At 43.7% G+C, this 17,163-nt stretch overlaps 1 protein-coding gene across 12 annotated transcripts in view; it reads left to right on the forward strand.

The window, feature by feature from the left end:
- Window positions 1–7,704: 7,704 nt before the first annotated feature.
- Window positions 7,705–17,163, forward strand: part of ATXN1 (ataxin 1) — a 399,420-nt gene continuing 389,961 nt past the window's right edge. For 6 of the 12 annotated variants that reach the window (XM_060163630.1, XM_060163629.1, XM_060163633.1 and 3 more), the window contains exons 1-3: window positions 7,712–7,882; window positions 8,815–8,964; window positions 16,926–17,040. The gene's annotated coding sequence lies outside the window, so the exon portion shown is untranslated. Of the gene's footprint in view, window positions 7,883–8,093; window positions 8,202–8,814; window positions 8,965–10,098; window positions 10,232–16,925; window positions 17,041–17,163 lie in introns of those variants that run through there. The other 6 variants (XM_060163637.1, XM_060163638.1, XM_060163636.1 and 3 more) reach the window with 4 other exon arrangements.

The following is a 17,163-nucleotide window of genomic DNA, read 5'->3' on the forward strand; positions in this document are numbered from 1 at the left end:
CAACGAAGACCCAATGCAGCCAAAAATAAATAAAACAAATAACAAAACAACACGAAACAAAAACAAGAGAAATATATTCTCTCACAGTTCTGGAGGCTAGAGGTCCAAAATCAAGGTGTCAGCAAGGCTTTGCTCCCTCTGAGGCTCTAGGGAAGAATCCTTCGTTGCCTCTTCTAGCTCCTGGTGGTTGCTGGCCGTTCTTGGCTTTCCTTGGCTGGTGGCAGCATAACACCAAGCTCTGCCTCTGTCTTCCTGTACCCTTCTTCCCCGCCCTGTGTCTCTTCGGTTTCTGTGCCTCCTCTTCTTAGGAGGGCAGCAGTCATATTGGACTCAGGATCCACCCTAATCAGGTAAGGCCTCATCTTAACTAATTACATCTGCAAAGACCCTATTTCCAAATAAAGTCACACTCACTTTCCTGGGGCCTAGGACTTCAATATATCTTTCGGGGAACACAGTTCAACCTATGACAGAGGGCAACAGGAACTCACGTAGAGAACTGACCAGTGGGGGGAGCCACAGAAATGGAGCAATAAAAGGAAAACAGTTACATGTGAAATCGTAAGTGGAGTTCAAATGGGTTTGGGAGTACAGGAACTATTAGATAAGAGACGCTCTCACTTAGGATAATCTCCATCTGTGCTTATGGCCCTGATTTTTTTCTGTCAGAGTTAAGAAAATATATATTGTATAAATAAAAAGAATAAGAAAATAGCACTTCTCTGACTCACACATTGGGCAGAGCTGCAAAGTCTTGTGATAATCAGGGAAGACTTGCAGAAGTGCTGGTGCTTGAGCTGGGTCCTGGAGGGTGGGGAAAGATCGCCATGCAAAGAAGGGCTTCCCAGGTAGAGAGAAAGTATATGCAAAAGCACAATGTTGTCTAGGTGGTCCACTCTTCACCGCCTTAAGTGGGGTGAAAAGGTCTCTAAAAGCAAGGCCCAGATTGTCTACTTAATCTGTATTACTCAGAAACGGTATTAAAGAAATGAAGGGGCAAGAATGTTTCTGGTTTTAATATTAAATGCACAAATCAGCACACAGTAACCTGAAAGAACATTCGGAGCATCTCTAAGGCAGAGTTCATTCTTGGACACATTTGCCAAAGCACAAATATGGAAACCCCACCCTCAGCCAGATCTGAAGAAATCAAAAGGCTGATGTGGTATAAATTCCTCTGCCCTGATTGCATAAAGGAGATCTGCCAACATTTTTGTCTCTGATATATTCCTTTCTGCACAAAGAGCTGAACTGGGTTCTTAAAAACCTGATCGTGAACTGCGATAGGCAATTCTGAATCCCCACCAGGATCTAGGAAAATTAACTCCTCACTGATCTTCCTAGATAAGCACCCAAGCTCCCCACTTCTGAGATCTGCATCGGGATCTGCCTAGGTTTCTGTCACAGAGCAACTCCCTTTTTTGGCATAAGAATGTACAGGATGCCTGTAAAGTTCACACTGGGTCATCTAAGTCTCTTTAAATGCGGGATGATTCATTGCTGGGGGTGGGGGAGAGAGGAGAGTGAGGGGGAAGGAAGTGCTGAGCAGAGAGGCGGAGCAAAGTCATTATGAAATTGACTGCAGAAAAGCTCCCGCTGGGAGTGCTGGGGTCACATGTTCTTACTATTGGTATTTCAGCTACAACTTTTAAACCAGAGATGGGGGAGGGGTTGGAAGGCATCACCTTGTAACTTGATCGGCTTTCAGAGGAGATGCATCCGATGATACCTGGCATATTGATTAGAATTACAGCGGAGGATTAATGTCTCTTTTTATCTGACAAAGAAGAAAAGCTCTCCTATGACAGTACGGTTAGCAGCCTAAGAATCTGGCTGTAGTGGTATGAGTGAACAATTTGTCTTCTCCTACTTGATTTACTCCCATTCTAGCTGACAGGGTCTCCCATTCTGTGCATTCATTTTGTACTTAAAAAGGGATTGTTTGTAATTTACTGTTGAAGTCTGAGTGCTATTATTCTGCTCCGTCAGAAAGCATCTGTGACAGGCGCTATCACTTCATGTCTGTGCCATGGCACAAAGCAAATCCGGATCTGCAGTCATCAGTCTTGAGAGCCCCCCCAAAGTCGCCCAGCAGTTATACTTTGGAGAGGCCTGACGGACACGGGTTCTGCAAATGCCGAACTGCCTGACAACCCCTGCTGAAATCCTGACACGGACAGTCTCCTCTAGCTGTTTATGTCAAAAAGCGAATTGCCAATGCATTTTTCTCTGACTCTTCCTCTTCGGGGTAAACTTGGTAAATTCCTCATAAAACAGTTGTCTTAAACCCTGACCCTCATTTGGATCAGCTTTTCCTAGCCGGTATTGACTCAAGAAAAATAAAGTAACTGTGAGAGCTTATGCTATGTATTTTAATGTCATGAAGTTAGAACAACGATTTGATGGGGTTTTTTAGTCTGTTGTTGCCCCTGATCTTAGTTTGAAGGCACCCTAAGCTTTACCCTCACAACCCATCAACTATCACTATCTTAAGTGTAAACAATGGTGGCTTTGGGCTCTGATTTTATTTTATTTATTTATTTTTTTGGGGCTCTGATTTTAATTTGGAAAATGTATTTCTTTTGAGGAAACAAAATGCCAAGTTGTTAATGAAATGCTTTTAATAGATTTCCAAATGCTTGTGGCCAATACCAAGCAAAGTTCAACTGACTCATTCCAAGCCTTAAAATGTTGTTCATTTTCTTTTCATGTAAGAAGAACTATGTTCTATAGATGATTAAGACCACAAACTCTTGTTATTTCATAGGTCATTGCATTACGTTCAATGTCGGACATAGTTACATTAGTGAAAATGTGTCTAGGTCTTGCTTGCAAAATAAATAACAACAGTTAAAAATCATCTCATTTCCTTTTGATGTGTCCTATTATACTAAATATATTAGAAACTGTTTAACAAACAAACAGATTTCCTTTTGGTGGCTTTGATTTGTTTTCTAGTGAAGTAGCAATAGTATACTTTTCATTATCCATGCCCAAAGCCATCTGTCATTAAAAGGTATCACCCCCAACCATTCAGCCTGTAAACCAGCTGTAACTTCAGAAGGCTTGTGCTTTCTAAAACAGAGAGCAAAATTTCCATTAGCTTTCCAGGCTGGCAAAGTATTTGAGGACTCCCCCACCCCACCTCAAGAGACTGAATCTAACGAATTTTTAGTCTAACAGATAAGCCTAACAGATTTTTGTTTTCCAGGCCCACATCAGGTCTACCAAGGAGATTATGCCTTCACCAATAGCTTACTCTCAGAGATCATTTTAACAGGGGGTAAGGTGCATGTTCTATACTGCAAGGGGGAAACCTCAGGAAGGCAGAAGAGTAATTAAGTTACTACTACACTACTGCCAAGAGCCATGCCTAAGGTCTCCAATTATGGGTTCTTAGAACTAATTCCTTCACCTTCCCAGCCCCATTGTTAATACCAGGGCTGTCCACTAGAAATGTAATGGACACATGTCATTTTAAATTTTATAGTAGCCACATTAAAAAGTAAAAAGAAACAGGTAAATTAATTTTAACAAGATTTTTATTTAACCTAATATATGCAGAATATTTTCATTTTAATATTTAATATATGTATATGTGCATATGTATGCGTGTGTGTGTGTATGTTCTAAGTCTTTAGAATCTAAGGTAGATTTTACAATTACAACCCATCTCAAGTGCTTAATAGGCATATCGGACAGTACAGACCTATATACTAAAGCATTTGTTTTTAATTGTAGACAGAATCTTATTTAAAATTGCCTAATGTGTGTACTCTTAAGTCATAAACTGTTGGCAGATGTTTAAATACAATGATTTTAATTTTACTCTTGACTATTGGTTGATGTCACTTTCATTACCCAGAAGCCTGGGCTGCTGTAGTTTGGTGGAGGGTCAAGAAAGCTGATTCAGAAGCATGTCCTTTAAGAGTCTCTGTGCCTCAAACAGAGCCCGGTGACTTCAGTTTGGGTGTGGCGAGCTGACCTCAGAGTCTATTGTGTGAGTGGTGTTCACTTCTGTTTTTAGTTTATTTTGCTTTTCTGGTCTCTCCAGCTTTATTTGGAAGTACAATCTGAGGAAAGTATATTGGTTTTGCAGGCACACTATGATTTGCTCAGATTTTTAAATGACATATGTGGGCTAACACCCTCCTTATAATACCATGGTTAAAGGTCTGTCAGTGTATCCATTAGAAATTCAACTTTGGGGTATTTATTACACAGCCATAACAAATTGTTCCAGGCCAAAATTTGGCAAATCTTTCTTTAGCATAGGAGGAAATTCTTTTTAACAATTTTTTAAGAAGCTATAAATAATTAAATGTTTATCATTTAAATTCACTCATGTGATTTTGTTTTTTTGGATAGACAAGGCATTCAGACAAAACATATGTTGTAACTTTACATTTTGTTTTACAAATTTGCAGTATTAATATTAGCTTTATAAATAACTTTGCCGATGATTTACACAGTTGCCCTCCCACCACCCAAATTTTTAATGATCCTAGTATTTGATTCTCATATTTGGAAGTCGGATCAATATACTGATTCTGAAAGGTACTGGATCAATCAACTACGAATCTTTAAGTTTCATCATGGTAAAAACAGACATTTTTCAAAAGATAAGGTTTGTTTTGCCGTGAACTCACTGCAGACGGAAATGTCTTACTCATCTTTATATTCTCAGGGCCTAGTTATTGTAAATGCACAGTGAACGGCTGGTGGTAAATAAGTGATAAACACATAAAAAACATAGCTCAAGAATGAAGACTGTTTCTATTCGTAAGTCTCATTTAAATATTCACTTATTAAATACTCACTATCTAATAACTTTGAAAAATCTTTGAAACTGTAAAGACCTCTATGATTTCCCTCATTTCTGAACAACTCAATGGATTATTGTTATTATTGAATGACCCAATGCTACGCAGGCACGAGCCAGTTCCAAAACATCCTGTCTTATCCACCTCCTGGGAGCATTTGAAGATGCAGTGTGGAAGGGCTGTAAAAAGTATGAAAAGCTACAAAGGTGCAATTGAAATGTAAATCCTCTCCACTGCAAACATGAAAGATAAACCCCTAAAATTACTGTGAAAGTCAACATGGTGAGAAGTACCTATACTTTTACCAACATATTTGACTCCAAATGAAGTGAACTTATCTGATGTAGTATTGGGTTAACTGACCCCCAAGGTTTTTAGATAAACAGGAGTGACTCTCACTTGCCTTACTCTGTGTTGTGTATCTTTATTTTTCATTGCAGAAAAGCTAAGGCATCTTTTTCAAGTATGACTACCGAGGTCCACTTTCTTTTAAGAATTCAAGCCTAAAACTCTAAATAATTATATCTATATTCTATTTAACTTCCAATCCATTCAATCATTTAGTTGTTACAAGCTGAGCCGTTTGTGTTTGCTTGTCTTTGTTTTGCTTTGAACTATGTAAGAGGCTACTTCCAATGAAGACATATACTACATTTAAAAAGCCCTTACAATGTGGAGGGCCCGTACACTTGCTTTATTAAGTACTCTTGTGCTCCCTCTGCTGCCCTGAAGAAAAGTTTCATGTTCAAGACCCTGGTATATTCCTTACAGAGTGTTCTCTTGGCAATGATGATGCAGATTTGTACATAAATCAGGGCCCTTCTGAAATGCAGTACTATTTGACCAAAGCATAAAATGTAATAATTTTTCATTTTAAAAGTGCAAATTAATAAAAGGGGAAGGGAATAAAAAAGAATAAATAGAATTAAGTTCTGCATCTGTGGCCAAATTCATCTAGACAGAGCCCTGTAGTATAGACAGTGTTCTTCCTACTATAATGCACTCAGGAATCACTGTGGGGTGGGTGGGGGGGAGGGGAGAAGGGAGCTGGTTGAAACACACATTGGGATTCCGTAGGTCTGGGGTGGAACTCTCATTCTGAATGTCTAAAAAGCTTCCAGATGCTGCTGGTGCTGCTTTGAAGACTATGCTTTTAGAAGCAAGATGTGATATGTAATTGTATGATATAAAATATACTTGATAGGCCATTTTAAACCTTCAAAAGTAGACATTACCAAAACAGTGAAGTAGATACAAGAGTGTTTAAGCAATGCAGAACCCAGATTGGGAGGATGGCTCAGCGAGCCTTATTTCTCAATTTCCTTTAATTTCAAAGTTCGACTTACACTTGCCTGAATATGGTATCAGGTTTATGACTAGGAGCATAGTACTACATCTTTGCTTACTGGCTTCTTGAAAACCCTGCTCTTCTTTCATTGAGTTTTTTTTTTTTTTTTGCATGAGAAAGTATTGTTTTTAAAGAATCAAGGCCAGTTACTTGTGACTGTACATTTAAAGTTTTGCCACCTGAAACGACAACATTTCAGTACTAAAGGTAGTGAAACTGTATCATAAGTATTACGTTTATGTTGGACCTTGCAGGAAGAAATAGTTACAAATTTTAATGGCAGTTTCTGGCTTTAACCTTAATGCCTAACTAAGTAAATGACACAGTTCTTAATTGTTCTGTTTGGGTAATAAATGTATTTAGCTTCCTTGAGGGAACATTTAAATTAACTGACTCACTCGAATATGAGTTATGTGTTTTAATGTGTTGAAGGTTGTTAAAATATGTAATAATGAAAATATTGCTCTTTTTTAAACCCCAAATTCTCTAAATGTAAGATGTCTAAAAATAGAGTGGAGGTGGATGGGACAGTCTGCAGATTAGGAGTTGGAATGAAAACATCTCAGTTAAGCCAGAAACTTGGCAACCAATATTTTCTGTTATAAAAATATTTTAGATGAATTAATTTTTTTATGAAAGCTGTCTGAAACTGAAATGAAGAGCAGAAGTTCTCTGTTTATTCACAGGCCAGTAATAATAATACCTGCCTCAAAAAGCATACGTCTTTTTCGTGCAGAGCTAGCAGCTTCTGCTCCTTTCAGAAACCGGCACTGCCGAGGGGGGAAAGATACATTACTACCCGGTTGCGTTCTGAGATATTAACCTTCACCTTGTTAATGCTTGTCAGGCAGAGCCTTTTCAGGAAACTGATTTTAATTGTCCACTAGAGGCTGTAATGAGACCAACAATGTCACTTTAGACCAACCTGGGGCTTAAACTGTAACCATCATTGATTTTTAAGTGAAAAAAAAAAAAGTTGTAGAAACGAGTAAACAGTAGTAGTAGGTTCTTTAAAAATAGCCATGTATATGTGCATGGTATTTCAAAATGTGAGAAAAAAAATGATTTCCGGGGCTCTACACCTTCCTAGCTAGGGTGCTGATTTTTATTTCTGCAGCACCTTGGCTCTATAATACAGTTGTTTAAAAGCTGACACATTTCTGTTGGTGATCCTGTATCCTGCTTCAGTTGGTGACTAACCGTTAGGTCATAAGTAAATTCAGCCAAAAGGTTTCTCAAATACAGCTTCCAGTCAAGTGGAGGCTTCCAGAGAAAAACTTACGTTGTAAGGATCGTATTTCTAGACACTTGGTTCTAAGCACCTGAAAGAGGTCAAATGCTGCCCCGACACCTACCGGTCTTCCAGAATTATCTGCAGCCAGGAAAACGCCGCACTGAGCTCCCTTTAGCATGGCCGTGCCTTCTCTTCCTCCAGGTGCCACACCTGTTGGCCAGGTACCACCCCTCCAAAGAAGAGTCCTTCCCTTCCAGCTAACGCCTGGCGGTGGTACCCACGGAGGGACGGGGTGCCGAGGAGTTGAGAACTGCACTTAAATTTGAGTCCAGAGGAAGTTCTCCGGCGCGGATTCACGAGAACTGCCATCTGATGCTCGGTTTGCTTTCTCTGTCTCCTACACTGGTTGCCTCATTTCCGATGAAATTAATGATCCCGAATTAGCGGCGAGAGGAGTGCGCGGATCGTCTACCCAGGGTAAAGCTGGGTAGTTCCATACCCAGAGCAGATTTCCGGACCTGCAGAAAGAGAAGGGAGAGCAGGGAGGTCACCAGCTTTCGTAGGCAGGAAAGGTGAGGGTGCACGTGCAGACAGGGGGACCCTTAAAACTTTCCTGAGTTGCACGCCAAGACAATCCCCGCGGCTCGGTGGGCTGGCTTCCGGAACGCTGAGGCTAAACCGGTTTGAGGGTTAACATGCGTGAAGATCGGAGTCAGCCCTCTTAGTCGCTTGTCGGCGCGCCCAGGACGAAGGGAACGTCGGGATCAGAATTGGCCCACCTCCTCTCCCACTTGGGGTATTTCATGGTCTCCGACTTGCAGCTCGACAGCCCTCGGAGAGTCCTCCAGGGTCCCTGAGTTGCACCCCGCTGTCGCTCTGTCCCCTCCAACTAGATGCAGGGACCCGGGAAGGCGCGCGAGGACCTACCGGTCACCGCTAAAATTACCTCATCGCTTCAGCTCCCCGCCCCTTTCCCAAACCTGGAAGCACTGTCCCCTCCGGCCCCGGTCACCCCTCCCGCCCCGCGGCCCTCGATCCCGAGCCGGTCTTGGGGAAACGCGCCCGCCTCCCCGGCGGCCTCCGAGCCCGGGCTGCGCGCACCGAAGGGTTAAGGGCGCGGACCGGCCGCCGCGCTGTGCGCTCGCCGTGCTCAGAGCTGCTCGCCCCGCCGCCCGCCGGAGGGTGCCCCCCCCGCCCCCCCGAAGTCGGATCCCAGAGCTGCGGCGGCGGCAGCCAACTGCTCCATATTTGGCTTCTATTACACATTTACATACTGGAGCGAGCTAGCGAGCGAGCGCGAGAGAGCGCGAGGGAGGGCGGGCGGAGGGAGGAGGGAGGGGAGAGGAGCGGGGGGGGGAAGGAGGAGGAGGAGAGAGCAGAGTATACCGCAGACATCATTTCTACTACAGTGGCGGAGCCGTACAGGACCTGTTTCACTGCAGGGGGATCCAAAACAAGCCCCGTGGAGCAGCAGCCAGAGCTACAGCAGCCGCAAGACACTGTTTCTCTCCCTCTGCCCCCCCTTCCCCACGCAACCCCAGATCCATTTACACTTTACAGTAAGTGGCTATTTTTTTTCTCCTCCGATTCTTTCTCTCCCCCCTCCCCCATCTCCTTCTCCCATGATTTAGATTGAGATTCCCCCCCCACCCCCGCTCTCCCTAGAGGGGCAAAAGCAACAACCAGGAAACAAACCCCAAACCCCATTCGGCGACACGGAAAACAGCTGGAAGAGGAGCGAAGGAAATCGACGCGTTGTGTTGTGGTGTGTGTTTGTGTGTGTGTGTGTGTGTGTGTGTGTGTGTGTGTGTGTACATACACCCTTCCCCGGCTCCAGCTTCCCGGGCCGACATCCCCGCTCTGGGAGCAGGGACAACTGGCAGGAGGGCTGCAGGGGCTGGGTGGGCGCCCGCCAGGCGAGGGGGCGCGCCCGGGCTGGGGGCACGGGCGGGCGGGGAGAGCGGCGGCGGCGGCGCCCCGCTACGGCGGCTGCCGGTCCGGCCGCGAGTGCGGAGAGCCATGTCCTCCTCCCTGGAGGTGGCGTAGGGGGAGGCGGAGGCCGGGGGTCGCGCTGCCCCCTCCTCCCGCCGCCCCCTCCTCACTCCTCTCCCCGAAGAGGGCAGCGAGAGCGAGCGGGTCTGGAGAAGGGCTGGGCTTGCCCGCGGGGGCCGCCTGGCCTCGGAGCCCCGGGGTGGGGGTCTCCCCGCGGAGGCCGGCCTGGCCGGGCGTGCGGCTGCGGACCGGGAAGGGTCTGCGCCCGCGGCCGCGCCGGGACTTCGCGCGCGTGGCCGGGCGTAGAGCGGTGGGAGAGCGGGGGGCGCTGAGGGGTGGGTACTGGGGGAGCGGGTGTGCGGGGCCGGGAGCGCGGCCAGAGTGGCGGTGGCGGCCCTGGCTGCAGCTGCCGCCGCCGCCGCCGCCCTGTTGGTACGGCAGCTTCCTGATCATGTGCAGCCGTCGCAGCGGCCCGGAGCCGGGAGCCCGCGAGCGCCCCAGCCCGGGCCGGCGCCCCCGCCAGCGCCCGCGGCCGGAGCCGGGGAGCCGTGGCTGGCGCTGCCCTGCCCGCGCCGGAGTGAACGGCTGTGCGGCTGCTGGGAGGGTGAATGAAGCCGGGAGGAGGGGAAGGAGGAGGTGGCGGCGGCGGCGGCGCTGCGGGAACTGGGATGCGCCCTGGAGCCCCGCCGCTCGCTCACTCTGGGCCGGGCCGGGCCGGAGGCTCCGCCACTCCTGCGACCGCAGCCGCCACCTCCTACGTGGTTCCAGCGCTGCGCGCAGGCCGGTCCCGCAGGGGGCGGGGCGGGGCAGGGGGCCGGCCGGGCTGAGCAAGAGGTGAGGCGGTGGCGGAGCGCGGCGTGAGTGTGAGTGAGTGCGTGCGATTGTGAGTGTGCGCGCGCGCGCGTGCGGGGGAGGGGGCGGCTGGGGCCGTCGCGGTGGGGAGAGGGCCCCCTCAGTGGCCACTTGGCTGACTCCGCACCGCCCCGACCCCTTCTCGGCCCCCCCCTCCCCACTGCCCTCAGGCCGCCTTCCTGAACTCCGCGGCTGGTGCTTTCATTTTATTTCAGACCACGTAGGGGGCTGGAAGCGATGAAACAATTCAGGTTTTCGAGGCAGATTGAGCAAGAACCTTAGCGGGGGGTGGAAGTAGGGTGGGGGTGGAGATCCTGCCAGAAAACAAACAAAAAAAATCAGTTTCCAAGGACTGTGGGGTTTGGTTCAATCCCGTGGCTGCTCTGTTTTGTTTTGCTTTCTTAGTATATAATCCTACAGATAAGAGGGTAATATAAATACTTCGGGAGATTGGGAAATTGCTGAAGAGTAGTAAGGGGGAAAAAAAAAGCCAGTCGGAAGCTGGTTATATAATGCGCGATGTGGCTAACGAGAACGGCAAGCTATTTTTATTTTGTTTACCGTATGCTGTGCAGTAGGGACTCCTACAAACTGGTTCTGTCCCCGAAGAGATTCTTAGTTTCCCTGTGAGATCCACAGGATACAATTAGCAAAATTAGAAGACCCTATTAAACCCACAGAATAAAAATTAATGGTTTGGAGTGGCATACTCCGTGCACATCCTGGTGCATGCATGGGAATGTGTGTATGCAGATAAGTTCTTTGCCAATCTTGTAGTCACATCTCATTGACATTTGTGTTTTATAATGCAGGCTGTTCTTAATATTTAAACATAATCGTTACATATCGCTCACAGCAGCGGGTAGTTACTTTAAGGTTATTTTTAGGCACAGCTAGTTACTTTTTCGACAGTGTTAGCTAAGCTATTTCATTTGGGTTTCTGAGGAGCCCTGCAGTTCCTAGAAGCCCCTGTCTTAAGCCCACCGTGTGGTTTATTTGGTGGGTGAAGGTAGTTTGACACTTCAGCCTATTTTGGAATGCAGTGTTTGCCCGAAGAAACCATCAGAGAGAAGGATGAGAAAATCCTGCAAATGAACTCTTGGAAAGGGACTGCACCATAACGACTAATGCTTTGGCATTTAATCTCCTCTGATTGCCCTCTGTGCCTGCATCAGTCAATATTTTAGCAGCTCCACAGATAACTGGGCTTGAGTGCCACCTTCTACATAAAGCAGAGGTTGAAGGACTCCCCTGAACCTTCTGCCTTTCTCATCTCGTAGATACCTGTCAGCGGGTGTAGGTTTTCGGTGTACTTACTCCAGCTCTGATCACTCATGTAATTAGATCAGGCTGCCATGGCAACAGACAGTGTTCCTCCGTCCATTCAGGTGGGTTTGTCTTGTGCCTGGACTACTCCCAAGTGTTTCATGCACAGTATTTGTGCTGCCCCAGCCAGATGAGAGACTTTGCTATTTCAGCTGCATCTTCTTTCTGTCATTTTTGGACGGGAGACACTGAATGATGCTTCTAGTTACTCAGCTTTTATAAAGGAGACCAACAAGCTGTGCTTACTGGGTGCAGTATGTAAATGCATCTCCCCAGACAGTGAGAGGAGCCCGACAATCCTGCTGGTGTTTATTGTGAACAGATCAACAAGTATTTGGTACTTGTTAGAAACCTTTCAGAGCTGACTAAAGCAGCATTTCTTTTGCAGGCTGTCTGGTGCCTTTGGCCTTGCAGGCACTTAACCCTTTCAAGTGCAGAAGAAGTCATCCTTTAGAACTCAAGTTGCCAGTAGTCGCGACTGGTTTTCTAACGGATTTATTCAGCGGAAGTAATTTATTCCAGAAGGATATCCCCGTTGTCAGATTTGAAAACTGGACGGCCGTCATAATAGCAAAAAAATGCTACTGATAGTAGGCAGTCATTCTGAATGTATTCATTCTTAACTTGGATTTCTTGGCCATGATCGTTACCTTTGTGTGGTAGTAGGTTATAAGGTTTTTGTCTCAGGTAAGAGATGATGGAGGTCTATAGCTGGTAGACTGATAATGTATGGTGCTTTTGCACAATAACTTGTACTCTATTTGGGAATATAATTTCATGGGCATTTAATAATGTAGAGAACAGCATTTTTTTCTTTGTATTAGGGGACCACCTTATTAAGCCTGCTGAGCACAGAAAAATAATACTGTTGGGAAAAAAAAAAGGAAAGAAAAGTAGCTTTGGTTGCTGAAGCTCTCTGTTGCTCAGGCAATCCAAATAAGGGAGAGTATTTTAATAACTCTGATATTTGAAAGAAAAAATAATTGAGAATAATAACGTTTTGATGTCATTGTGACCCTGGCAGTCAGTTTACCGTTTTGCAGCCCCCTAGCTAAATTGGTAAATCCTTTTTGTTTCCTCTGGGGCTAAGGTTGTTGAGAGGGCTCCTTAGTGCTCCTCACAGGGTGTTTATGAATTTCTACCATTTTGCGAGTTTATGTAGTTGGTAACGTGATTGTGACCTGCTCAGATCAAGCGTTGCCGTGTTTAAAACGGGCCATTATTTCCAGGAGGTAAATAGATGGGGGAGGCAAGGATATAAAATAAAGCGCAGAAGTTTAAGTTTTACATAACACCTTGGAGGTCCTGGAGTACCTTTTACAATGTACAGAAAATCGCTTCACTTGCAGCCAAACGTGCACATGTATTTTTCAGTGTACAAATAAATTCATCCTAAAATAAGTATGAAAAATGTGCTTGATTGGGAACTGTGAAAGTCAATATTTTCCCTTCTGGATTTCGTTTGAAGAGGGTTTGGTAAACAGAAGTGATGCTTCATTAGAAATATCATAACTAGGCTTCCCGGCCTCTGAATTGTCCTATACTGTCGGAGAAGAATTCAAGGACAACTCTTTAGCCATCAAATTATACATGAAATGTCTGTAACTGGCCTTACGTTTCAACAGACCTAACTCAGTTGTCTGGGAGTCCCCGGAAAGGCCAGCCTTAAGAGATTATTAAAATATCAGTAAGCATGTTTCTGTGACTCCTGGTACAGAGTTTGATTCACATCCCTTTTGTATAAATGTGCCTTTATTTTTTTTCCATTCTGAAATGTCAAGTGGATTTTCTGTTTGCACTTACCTTGAATGATAGTTTTTGATGACTAACGCATGGTTAACACTGGCTCATTTTGTTTCCTATAAGAAGTTAGTCGATAAACATGTTTTTACTAAAAGCCTGAAATTTAGTGAAGGTAGGAGTGAATGTTAATTCTTTCGTTTATAGTCGTCTGCAAGTAACACATAGTTTAGACTATGAAAAGCTTAAATACTTGTGTAAGATGACATAGTACAGCAAGGCAGGATATTATTTTTATAGGGGAGACATGATTTGATTTCCATTGCTTTATATCTTTTGATATGTGCAGCTTAACTGCTTCAAACAGCAGATTTAGTTCTGCTCATACTTCCAAACTTATCAGAAGCAGGCTCTCCTTATTTTGTGAAAAGCATTGAAAATAAGAAATCATAGAAATCCCAATAGAGATAATAATTTCTGTTCTAGGGCGTTCCACACAAGACTGCCCCTTTTTAAGGAATTTTGTAGTCCTCAATTATGCTGTTCAAATTTTAGTTTCATTCAATTCAGTTTAATAAAATACACATTCAGAATTTAAGAGGTGGTATAATAATGAGTATACTCCATGCTAGTGTTGGAGAATATTTTCAGATGCTGGCCAAAAGAGTTGTAATTGGATCAAGGTTTTAAAAATATGTAAATAGTTACAATTACAGGAGTAATAAAAAGGTTTAGGTAACTAATCTTTATTGGTGGAAATAGTTTTCAGAAATCTCTTTCCTATTTCATAATTTATGTATCTTTGTCTTTATCAGTGTAGTAATATATTTTATAATCCTTACAAACCTGAAGTTTTCAGGCCAATGTACTGTAAATATGTGTACTACCTATTACCATCTCAAATGTACTAAAACACATTTTAGAACTATTAAAGACAAAAGAGCAACAAACATTATATTCTCTTTGACATATTTGATGTGAGCAGAACTGATTCATTGATTTTTTTATAGCTTTTAATGCATCGCATTTGTGGAGTAATGAAAATGCAATGGTAATGGCAATAACGTAAGCAAAAATTGTATCCTAAACCTGAAAATTACTTTTCAGAAAATTCATTGTAGTGTAATCACAGTTTGAGGCTTTCGGGGGGCAGAAGTTCCCCTGATGATGGTGTTTGGATTCAGGCTAAGAGGAACTCCTTTTTTTCTATTTAGGTGTTCTTTAACGGACACGTTTTGAATGAGTAATTTAGCAGAAGTTTTTAGTGATCATTGTCATAGCTGCTAATCTGTAAACATTTATGCTTCTAACATTCGAAGAAAATGTATTTTTTCTGTCACTGCGTACGGCAAATTTTCTTTTATTGCACCCTTAGCTTTGGCCTACTCTCCCCGAAGTGTTTATATTATATCCTGTATCCATATTATTTATATATTATCACCTCTTTACTGACTGTCACATCAGTATTACTTAAGCCATCTTTCTGTCTTCCACTATTAATAGTATTGTGTTATGTTGCCCTGCTCTGCTTTTTAAATATTAAGGGTTCCATTTTTAGCAGATACAGAAAACAGTCCATAGGCTATTTTCTGGTATGTTGTTTGTATGTTTTTGCAATACAGAGTCCACTCTGCCTTGCTTTATCCTTGTGTTTCTTCCCTCCAGTGGAACACAGCAAGTTATGTTAACTCTTCGAGTTAGTCTAACTGGTGTAGCAACACAAATGCTTTTGAAATAAGTAGGCATACCAATGTGAGAGTAAATTAATATTTTACAGCATTTGCATCATGTTTGACTGTTCTCTGCACTTCAGCAGAATAGGAGGAGACTGTAATTTGGACTCTATAAAACCTTATCTGCCAGGTGATAGGTAAATAGGATGGTGTGCACATACATCGATACACAAGGCAACACTCTCAACTGTTAGCTCATAAAGCAAGCACTTTGCAAATCCACGGTACCTGCACCTTGTTTGAAAATGATGATCAAGTATTTTGATGCTTCATTTGAGATGTTACTAGATAAAATCAAGATTTCTACCCCGTCCCAGGCCCTTAAAACAAGTGCTGTGTAAGAATAAATAGAATATTATGAGCTTCTATTTAACTTGGCCACTATTTATATTTGTAACTCAACAAGCTTCTTAGTGAAGGACAGTGTCTTCCAAGGACTTGAGAGACGTTATAGTCTCGAACAGCTTCGTTCTTTGTCTACACTTACTGATTACATGTGGGGAAACCAAGGCCTAGAAAACTTCCTTCTTCTGCATATCAGTCCCAGGCGTGCAGTAGATGCTTAAATAAATACTTGGCGAATGGATTAGCTAGAAGTAAGAATACTTTGGCTATTATTCATTACTTTGCAGTGTTGGAAAGCAATCGAAATTATTTTCCTTTCCAGCTGGGCTGTGCTCTTAAAAATAGTGAGTGTGTATGGATGAAAATAATCATGAGATGTGTTGCCGTGTACCCAAGGATAATTGGCTCACTTACCTGTTTACAGATTATTCACATTGGAGATCATATTCATAGCTCCAGAATAGTTCTTTTCTGACACCCAATATAATCCTGGGCCTTCTCCTTCCTACTGTTACCTGGCGTGGGCTTAGGAAACCCAAACTAAATTTAAAACCAGCCTAAACAAATATGCAGATCAGCTCCAGTAATCAAAGGCTGAAAAAACTCAGTCCAGCAATGACTAGTTTGGGGATTAGTTTATAATAACTGTGCTACTGATTTTATTTAATGTGGACAGTTGGGAACTACCAGTATTTAAAAACATGATTTAAATAGATAGTGCTGGAAACTATGTTAGCAGATCGAGTCCTCAACTTCTTCCATTTCTATGCATAGGTCTTTACCTCACAAAACCTACTACAAGCACCAAGCTCCCTGATGGAAAGGTATATGGAAGATTCATTCATTCTCTCTTTCATTCATCCATTCACACATTCACTCATTCATCATACAGTGGGTAATTTTTACTTAAACATGCTTAAGATATTGTGGCAGAATGAAAGTCAAGTAGACATACATTCAGTAATTAAATCATTTAAAGTTTAGTGGAAAAAAAGTCTAGTGAGTATATGCATACTTAACATTTTTTTTCCTGCATTCTGTTCTGTCTTCTATCCCATTAGACTGGTATGCTAATAACTGTGCTCTGTTTCATGATTGTGCCTCAAAGTTGCATGTTGATAGTAAGATATGCCTCATGAAAGTTAGACCTTGGCTCAATTACTATTCAGTCCATGCCCATTTTCACCTGATAGTCCTGTGATTACCAGCATGTGTTTCTGAGGAAATTGGCTAGAATCATTAGAGAAAAGAATGACAGTAGCTGTCTCAAATGGGGAGACCAAGCTCTTAATTTGATTGAAGGGATGACCTTTCTGTGTGTTGGCCTCCCTCTGAGCCCTGTCGAATAAAACCAGACCTGCCTTTTGGGCTGGCTGGTAGCTGTGTAATTCTCCTAAAACAATGCAAAATGTGATGTTCTTAAAGTTTAGATTTCAGTGCATGGGCCCTTGCAGGTGGAATTATTTTTTTAAAGCCATCCGTTCTGTTTCTCATTTTGGATTTCCTCTTCTGCACCCCCTGGACCATTGCAGGAGGATCGTGCAGCAAATCACCAGGGTGGTCCATTCAAGCTGCAGATTTGTCTGGCATCTTGGGACAGCAGGCTCGTCCTCCGCAGCCACTGCAGGAAAGTGCGTCACCCATCAGGTGAGAGTTTTGCGATGCTCTCTAGTTTCCATCTGAGGATAAAGTCTGACCTGGGAAAGTCGCCTACTAGCCGTACTTTAGCACTTCGTAGACTGTTCAAGATAATTGTCTTTGCAAACTCTA

Source organism: Lagenorhynchus albirostris, chromosome 10 (assembly GCF_949774975.1).
Source record: "Lagenorhynchus albirostris chromosome 10, mLagAlb1.1, whole genome shotgun sequence".
In the NCBI taxonomy this organism is placed as follows: Eukaryota; Metazoa; Chordata; class Mammalia; order Artiodactyla; family Delphinidae; genus Lagenorhynchus; species Lagenorhynchus albirostris.